The sequence below is a fragment of the Myotis daubentonii genome, chromosome Y (genome assembly GCF_963259705.1).
Source record: "Myotis daubentonii chromosome Y, mMyoDau2.1, whole genome shotgun sequence".
Taxonomy (NCBI): Eukaryota; Metazoa; Chordata; class Mammalia; order Chiroptera; family Vespertilionidae; genus Myotis; species Myotis daubentonii.
This window is the reverse complement of record NC_081862.1, coordinates 10328652-10338490: the sequence shown is the minus strand read 5'-3', so window position 1 is coordinate 10338490 and position 9839 is coordinate 10328652. Positions and strand designations below refer to the sequence as shown.

General features: G+C 41.8%; 1 pseudogene; it reads left to right on the top strand.

Moving 5' to 3' along the window:
• The first annotated feature begins 250 nt into the window (after window positions 1-250).
• LOC132225519 (transmembrane protein 50B-like) lies at window positions 251-1101 on the top strand (annotated as a pseudogene).
• The last annotated feature ends 8738 nt before the right edge of the window (window positions 1102-9839 follow it).

Below are 9839 nucleotides of genomic sequence, written 5' to 3'. Positions count from 1 at the left end.
TAAAGGGTCTGCTATAAAAAGAAGAAATAGGACAGGAAGAAGAAACACAGTCATAAAGAATAAAAATGGCAACAAACAATACCTATCAATAATAACTTTAAATGGAAATGGATTAGCCCCAGGCTGAAGTGGAGCAGAGCCCACAGGCTGGACCACAGCGCAGGCTCCCCCCAGCGTGCCCTCAGGGTCGGTATGGGTATGGGGAGTTGGAATACAGTATTAATGACAAACCCTGGCCTGCAGGGTGACAATGACAGGCTTCCTGGATAAAGTCCATTGGCCAGAGTGGGAATTCATTGACTGGAGTGGAATGCCATGGCCTCTGTGGACACAGGCGTATTGTTCTCTGCAGCTGGTCGGTGATGATCAATGGCCGTGGTGTACGCGAAGCCTGAGCAGCTGACCCCCACCTTCCACACCTGTGGTGTGTTCTCCACACTGGCCTTCTTCATGATAAATGCGGTGTCCAATGCCCAGGTGAGAGGTGACAGCTATGAGAGCAGCTCTTAGGGAAGAACAGGTGCTCATATCTGGCTCTTCATCGCCTTCATGTGTATGTTCAGGTCACTCATTGCTTCCATTTGGATTCTTTTTGGTGCCTATGTTACCCAGAGTAAATACTAACATTTACCCAGGGCTGGTGGTGTTCTTCCAGAACACATTTATATTTTTAAGCATGCTCATCTACAAATTCAGGATAACTGAAGAGCTGTGGACCTGAGATCACTTTGAAACCTCATTTCCTCTGCCGTATCATATTTGTAGATAGATTTTTATTATCTTTTAATGTAGTTTTCACATCGTCAAATAGAATAGATTGTACATTAAATGTTGTGTTGCTATATACCTTTATGCTCTAAGTTTTGAAATCGTTTTATGAGTTTTCTGTTTTTTTAATGGCTAGATTGTTAATATGTATATAAGACTATACAGATAGAATGTGCATATCAGCCTTTTATTCTGCTTAGGCTTGGTCTGTGTCCTGAGTCAGGTGTGTCATCATATGATTTAGAGTTAACTACTTTGCTTCAAAGTCCCCCAAGATGTACAAGAAAGTACAATTCCTTGTAGCTGAAATAAGCGCCGAGCCATTCAAAGGGTGTTTCACCAAACTGTAATTTATTTTGTCTTAAAAATGAGGGTTTTTTTTTTAGTTAAGGTATTACAAATGTGTCCTCATCCCCACCCCTATTAACCCCCAACCTCCCCCCCCACACACAAACTCATGTTCCCATCCCCCTGTTGTACATGTCCATTGGTTTGGCTTATATACATGTATACAAGTCCTTCGGTTGATCTCTTCCCCTTACCCCCCCCCTCCCCTACTTTCCTTCTGGGGATTGATAGCCTGATTGCTGTTTCTCAGTCTTTGGGTCTGTCCCTTTTCATCAGTCTATGTTGTTCTCTATAATCCACAAATGAGTGAGATCATGTGGTATTTATCTTTCTCTGACTGGCTTATTTCACTTAGCATAATGCTCTCCAGTTCCATCCATGCTGTTGCAAAAGGCAAGAGCTCCTTTTTTTTTTTTACCGCAGCATAGTATTCCATTGTGTATATGTACCACAGTTTTCAAATCCACTCATCTGCTGATGGGCACCTAGGCTGTTTCCAAATCTTAGCTATGGTGAATTGTGCTGCTATGATAGGGGTGCATATATCCTTTCTGATTGGCGTTTCTGGTTTCTTGGGATATATTCCTAGTAGTGGGATCACTGGGTCAAATGGGAGTTCCATTTTTAGTCTTCTGAGGTAGCTCCATACTGTTCTCCACAGTGGCTGCAGCAGTCTGCATTCCCACCAGCAGTGCAGAAGGGTTCCTTTTTCTCCACATCCTCTCCAACACTTGTTGTTTGTTGATTTGTTGATGATAGCCATTCTGACAGGTGTGAGATGATAACGCATTGTCGTTTTGATTTGCATCTCTCGTATAATTAGTGACTTTGAGCAGGTTTTCATATGTCTTTCGGCCTTCTGTATGTCCTCTTTCGAAAAGTGTCTATCTAGGTCCGTTGCCCATTTTTTTATTGGATTGTTTATCTTCCTTTTGTTAAGTTTCATGAGATCCCTGTAAATGTTGGAAATTAAACCCTTATTGGTGGTATCATTGGCAAATATGTTCTCCCATGTAGTGGGTCTTCTTGTTGTTTTGTTGATGGTTTCCTTTGCTGTGCAAAAGCTTTTTATTTTGATGTAGTCCCATTTGTTTATTTTCTCTTTAGTTTCCATTGCCCTAGGAGCATTATCAGAGAAGAAATTTCTTCGGCATATGTTTGCGATTTCGCTGCCTGTGGATTCCTCTAGTATTTTTATGGTTTCCCGTCTTACATTTAAGTCTTTTATCCATTTTGAGTTTATTTTTGTGTATGGTGTGAGTTGGTGATCTAGTTTCATCCTTTTGCATGTATCTGTCCAATTTTCCCAACACCATTTATTGAAAAGACTGTCTTGACTCCATTGTATGCTCTTGCCTCCTTTGTCGAATATTAATTGGGCATACTGGTTTGGGTCGATTTCTGGGGTCTCTATTCTATTCCATTGATCTATATGTCTGTTCTTGTGCCAGTACCAAGCTGCTTTAAGAACAGTGGCTTTGTAATACAGTTTGATATCTGGTATTGAGATCCCACCTACTTTGTTCTTTCTCAGGATTGCTGCAGCTATTTGGGGTCTTTTTTTATTCCAGATGAATTTTTGGTACGTTTGTTCTAGATTTGTGAAAAATGCCATTGGTTATTTAATAGGGATTGCATTGAATCTATAAATTGCTTTGGGTAGTATGGACATTTTGATGATGTTGATTCTACCAATTCATGAACACGGTATATTCTTCCATCTGTTTATGTCTTCCTCTATCTCTTTTCTCAGTGTCCTGTAGTTTTCAGCATATAAGTCTTTTACCTCCTTAGCTAAGTTTATTCCTAGGTATTTTAATTTTTTTGGTACAATGGTAAATGGGATTGCTTCTGTAGTTTCACTTTCTGTAAGTTCACTATTGGTGTAAAAAAAATGCCATGGATTTTTTAGCATTAATTTTGTATCCTGCTACATTGCCGAATACATTTATTAAGTCTAACTAGGGGCCGGGTGCACGAAATTCGTGCACTGGGTGTGTGTGTGTGTGTGGGGGAGTGTCCCTCACCCCAGCCTGCCCCCTCTCACATACTGGGAGCCCTCAGGCGTTGACCCTCATCACCCTCCAATCACCAATCACCGGATCGGCCCCTTGACCAGGCCTGATGCCTCCGCCAGAGGTGTCAGGCCTGGGCAGGGGACCCCCAGCTCCCTGCGGTTGCAGGCTCCGCCCCTGCCCAGGCCTAACGCCTCTGGCTGAGGCGTCTGGCTCGGGCAGCGGGGACCCGCAGCTGCAGTAGCCCCACGATCGTGGGCTCCACTTTAGGCCCAGGCAAGGGACCCCTAGCTCCCGGGACTGCCAGCTTCGAGCATGCCCAGCTCCCATCGCTGGCTCCACCCCTACTTCCTGCTATCACTGGCCAGGGCAGAAAAGGCGCCTGATTCTCTGATCATGGCTGGGGGGCAGGGCAAAGGTGGGCCCCCAGCTCTTAGCTCACCCCTGGGTTTCCGATCACTGTCAGTGGCAGGGGGCTTCTTCCTGCTTTCCCTTTCGCCTCCCTGCATTGTGCCTACATATGCAAATTAACCGCCATCTTGTTGGCAGTTAACTGCCAATCTTAGTTGGCAGTTAACTGCCAATCTTAGTTGGCAGTTAACTGCCAATCATAGTTGGCAGTTAATTTGCATATAGCCCTGATTAGCCAATGAAAAGGGTATCGTCGTACGCCAATTACCATTTTTCTCTTTTATTAGATAGGATAATTTTTTGATGGAGTCTTTAGGGTTCTGCATGTACAGTATCATGTCATCTGCAAATAAGGACAGTTTTACTTCTTTGTTTCCAATCTGGATGCCTTTTATTTCTTCTTCGTGTCTGATCGCAATGGCTAGTACTTCCAGTACTATGTTGAACAGGAGTGGTGAGAGGGGGCATCCCTGTTTTGTTCCTGTTTTCAGGGGGAATGGTTTTAGTTTTTGCCCATTGATTATGATGTTGGATGTGGGTTTGTCATATATGGCTTTTCTTATGTTGAGGTATGATCCCTCAATTCCTATCTTGCTGACAGTTTTTATCAAGAAGGGGTGTTGGATTTTGTCAAATGCTTTTTCCGCATCAATAGACATGACTATGTGGTTTTTTTCTCTCAATTTGTTTATGTGATGTATCACGTTTATTGATTTGGGGATATTGTACCATCCTTGCATCCCTGGGATAGATCCTACTTGGTCATGGTGTATGATCTTTTTGATGTACTGCTGAATCCGATTTGCTAAGATTTTGTTGAGGATTTTGGCATCTATGTTCATGAGGGATATTGGCCTATAATTCTCTTTCATTGTATTGTCTTTATCTGGTTTGGGGATTAGGGTGATGTTGGCTTCATAGAATGAGCTGGGAAGTGTTCCTTCCTCTTGGATCTTTTGACATAGTCTGAGGAGGCTAGGTTTTAGTTCTTCCTTGAATGTTTGGTAAAACTCCCCTGTGAAGCCATCTGACCCCAGGCTTTTGTTTGCTGGAAGCTTTTTGATGACTGCTTCAATTTCTTCCATAGTTATTGGCCTATTGAGATTTTTAGATTCTTCCTGGTTAAATTTTTTGAAGGTTGTATTTATCTAGGAATATATCCATTACCTTCAGGTTGTCTAGTATGTTGGAGTAGAGTTGTTCATAGTATTTTCTAACAATCCTTTGTATTTCTATGGGGTCTGTTGTTATTTCTCCTCTTTCATTTCTGATTTTGTTTATTTGGGTCCTCTCTCTTTGTTTCTTGGTGAGCCTGGCTAGAGGTGTATCAATCTTGTTTATCCTTTCAATGAACCAGCTCTTGGTTTTGTTGATCTTTTGTATTGTTTTTTTGGTCTCTATGTCGTTTATCTCTGCTCTGATCTTTGTTATTTCCTTCCTCCTGCTTACAGTGGGCCTTTTTTGTTGCTCTCTTTCTAACTCTTCAATTTGTAGAGTTAGGTCATTTATTCTCATTGTTTCTTGTTTCTTGCAGTAGGCTTGTAGAGCTATGAACTTCCCTCTCAAGACTCCTTTTGCTGTGTCCCATAGGTTTTGGATTGCTGTGTTTTCATTGTCATTTGTTGCCATGATGTTTTTTATTTCTTCTTTGATCTCATTGGTAACCCATTCATTGCTTAATAGAATGCTATTTAGTCTCCATGTGTTTGATTTTTTTGGATTGTTTTCGTTGTAGTTGACTTCCAGTTTTATGCCTTTGTGGTCTGAGAAGATGCTTGATATGATTTCAATTTTCTTTAATTTGAAGAGACTTTGTCTGTGACCCAATATATGGTCTATCTTTGAAGATGACAAATGTGCACCTGAGGAGAATGTATACTCTGTGGCTTTGGGGTGAAATGTTCTGAAGATGTCAATTAATTCCATCTGATCTAGTGAGTCATTTAGGATTGATGTTTCTTTGCTGAGTTTCTGTTTAGAGGATTTGTCCAGTGGAGATAATGGGGTGTTAAGGTACCCTACTATGATTGTATTGCTGTCAATCTCTCCCTTGATCTCCTCCAGAAGATTTCTTACGTATTTGGGTGCTCCTATATTGGGTGCATATATATTTACCAGAGTTATTTCTTCTTGTTGGACTGCTCCCTTTAGTATTATGAAGTGGCCTTCTTGATCTCTTTTTATGTCCTTCATTTTGAGATCTAATTTGTCAGATATAAGTATTGCTACCCCGGCTTTTTTTTTCTCACTTCCATTGGCCTGAAAAACCTTTTCCATCCCTTCACCATTAGTCTGTGTGCGTCTTTTTTTCTGAGGTGGGTTTCCTGTAGACAGCAGATATATGGATCATGTATTCTTATCCACTTATTTACCCTATGCCTTTTGACTGGGGAATTTAATCCATTTACATTTAAAGTTATTATTGATAGAAACTTGTTAGTTGCCATTTTTGTTCTTTACCGCTGCATTCCTTCTTTGTTTCCTATTTTTTTCCTATTTACAGCAGACCCTTTAGCATTTCTTGCATTGTTGGTTTGGTTGTAATAAACTCCCGTAGACCGTTTTTGTCTGTGAAGCTCCTAATTTGACCCTCAATTTTGATTGATAGCCGTGCTGGGTATAGTATTCTTGGATTCAGACCCTTCCTTTGCATGACTTTGTATATTTCATTCCATTCCCTTCTTGCCTAATGTGTTTCTTTTGAGAAATCGGTCGCTATTCTGATGAGGGATCCTTTGTAGGTAACTTTCTGTCTCTCTCTGGCTGCTTTTAAGATTCTTTCTTTGTCATTGGTGTTTGCCAATTTAATTATTATGTGCCTTGGTGTCGGTCTTTTCGGGTTCATTTTGTTTGGGACTCTGTGAGCTTCTTGGATTTTGTGTGAGTTTTTTCCTCCCTATATCAGGGAAATTTTCTGTTACTATTTTTTCAAACAGGTTTTCTATTCCTTGCCCATTTTCCACTCCTTCTGGCACCCCTATTATTCGGATGTTGCTTTGTTTCGCATTGTCCCAGAGTTCTCTTAGGCTCTCCTCCTGCTTTTTAATTTTTTTTTTTTCTAGAAGCTGCTCTATTTGGGTATTTTTTTCTACCTTGTCTTCTAGCTTGCTGATGTGGTCCTCTGCTTCTTCTAGTCTACTGTTGATGCTTTCTATTGAGTTGTTTATGGCAGTGATATCATTTTTCATTTCTTCTTGGTTTCTCTTCATTTCCTCTTGGTTCTTCTTCATTTCCTCTTGGTTCCTACACATATTGTTGAATTGGTCTTCCATTCTTTTCATCCACCTTATGGCCATTACTCTGAATTCTTTCTCTGACAGGTTGCTTGCCTCCATTGCCTCCATTTCGTTTACTTCCTTTTCTGATGATGCCTGGTTTTCTTTCAAATTTAGGTTGGTTCTTTGTTTCACCATGATTTCTCTTCTCAAGGTGTTTGGTTATGTAGTTCTCTCTCTGCTGCGCTGATTCAAAGGCACAAAATACAACACAACAAGGCACAACATACAAGGCACCGAACTAAATGCATGCACGATATTAATAACCCCAAATAAAGGTGACCCCCCGATCGAAGAGAATTAGGAGATAAAGAAGAAAAAAGAGAAAAAGGATTAAAGAGAAAAATAAAAAAACAAAAAGGAGTGCTGAAATGAGATTGGGAAAAGGGAGAGAAGAAAAAAAACAAAAAGACAAAATTAAACAAAAACAAACAAAACATAACAAACAAACAAAAACAAAACAAAAACAAAGACAAAAAAAACAACAAAAACGTAAGAGAATGAAATAGAGGTGGGGAAGAGGCTATTTGTATGGGGAGAAAACTCCAAGAGAACCACAACCAATCTCAATGAACTCCAGGAGCAGATCCCTGGAGACTAATGCAGACTACAAACAACCACCAATATCAAGCGAGGCAAGGGAAAACAGAAGCACAAAAATAACCAGATAAAGAAAAAGTAAGCAAAACAGAAAAATGAAAATGAAAAACAAAACTATTTCCCAAACAAGCATAAATAACCCCCAATATACTCAAAATCAAGCAAACACTAGCAAAACGACAGAGAGAGAGAGAGAAAAAATATATAGTGAAGAAAGATATGTATATGTATACGGATTTAGAGCAAGGGATTGGAAATTAGATATATAAGTAGGGTGAAATTTAGACAGTGGGTAGAAAGAAGGAATAGGGAAAATCCAAAGCAGGAATAGGGTAAGAGAAACAGGACAACAAAAGGGGAAAAGTGAGGAAGAGAGTTTTGGCTTAAGGGTAAATGTGAGATAGAGAGAAATGATGCTAAGGGAACGATGAAAATAGAGTGTAGAAAACTAATCCCAACATAAAATAAAGAAAAATAAAATAAATAAAACATAAAATGACACTTGAAAAAATGGTAAAAGGATAGCAATAATACTGGTTAAAAAAATGTAGTAATTAAAAAGGTAAAATCAAGTGATGAAAAAAATAAAAAATAAAAAATAATAATGAAATAGGTTCTTAATGAAATGGTGAAAAATAATTAATATATATATATATACATATATATATATATATATATATATATATATATAAATATTCGGAAGTGAAGGTGCTTCAGATCTTCCACTCTTCTTTTTGGCACGCCTTAGTCCTGCCAGGCATTCAGGGGAGTGTTGAACTTCCCTGCGATACACTGTCCCTCTGTGCAGTAAACCACAGACCTGATTTTAAGGCAGGTTGTATTTGTTTACCAGACTGCCTTTATTTGTGATCACAGAAGAGACAGTTCGTGGCTCTGCCTCTGGGTGGCAGTGTGTCTGGATTGACCTCTGAGGCTATAAGTCCTCTCTATCAGTAGGGTTTTTTTTTTTTTACTCTATGGTATTTGGAACTGGTTTGGGAAAGACCACTGCCCAGAGCTGGTTCCTTGCCACTGCCCGCTGTTTCCCAGGCTCCCCAAAAAGAACTTTCCCCTACAGGCTCTGCGAATGACCCCAACTGGGGAATCCCATGCACTGGGTTTAATAATCAAATGCACGGATCTAAGGGGAACTGTAACAAGAACCTGATAGTTGTGTGAATTCGCAAGCCTCCACCTTCCAGGTCTGTGCACAGTCTCTGCGCACAGTCTCCGCGCCCACTCGCCCCTGGCACCAAGCAGCCAGCAGATTGGCAAAGTCCAAGGCTGCTCCTTTACATCCAGTCCAGCTATGGGCTCATTTTTTACGTTCCCTTCTGCCAGCAGCCCTGTGGGGCCCCTTCCCCACTCACTGATCACGCTGGTCCCAAGGGCTGCGGACTCTGTGGGGCGCAGATTCCGCCCCTCGCACGCGTGCGAGCGAGCTTGGTCCTCCCTCCAACCCAAACTGCAAACTGCACGTTTAGGGGATGTCCAACCTTTCTGTTAGAAGAAGCAGTGCTCGTCTGAGTTCATGCAGTCACGCTGCTTGAGATCCCTTGTTTCCAGGTTAGTAGCTGGTCTCTGGGTGCCGGCAACAACCACCCAAGATGGCGCAGTCTCCGCTGCTGAGCTGGCGCACCACGAGAGGCTTCAGCCGCAGTCTCCAACCGTCCTTTTTTTCCTGGGGGTTCTTGGTCTTTCCTAGCTGCAGACAGTCTCCCAGCCGAAAATCCTCTGCCTATTCGGGCTGCATGTTACCCGTTTCAGCTGCTCACACTTATCTGCTCCAGGACAAGGCACCTGACACGTCCGTTTATACCTCCGCCATTTTCCCTCTCCCTAAAAATGAGTTTTTAAGGAACTGTTTGTTCTTTTGTATTAAAGAAGTTGATTTTTATATGAAGAATTTTTAAATACCTGAAGGACTAGTTTGAAAGCCTATTTTGGAAACAACTCCTTGACTATGACTAATTGAGGAGGGGAATCCCTGATATGCTGAGCTCACTTTTGTGTGGTTTCTGTGAAGACTGGAAGGCAGTGGGCAGCTCAGCAGCAGGTGTCCTACACCATGAGGGTCCTCAGCAAGCAAGACTGAGGCAGCTGCACTGAAAAGCATGACCCTCAGGGACAAGTGTGGACTCATTTCAAGAAAAAGTCCTTCCCCTCAAGTGGAATAGTTACGGCCTGATGAGAAGTTAGGTGTTTCATCTGCACAGTTACCCTGCAGGTCTCGGCTCCAGCTCTGGGCTCTGGGTTCTGGGTGCACTTCCTGCAGGTGCTTATGTCCAGGGACACCATGGCCCGCCTGACAGCCATACATCGAGCTGGAAGCACCACCCTGGTGTTCCTGTCAGAGCCCAGGGGTCCTAGGCCCTTACCTCTGTGGCAGCCTCCTGGCCCTGCGAGTCTGTGTCACACTTTT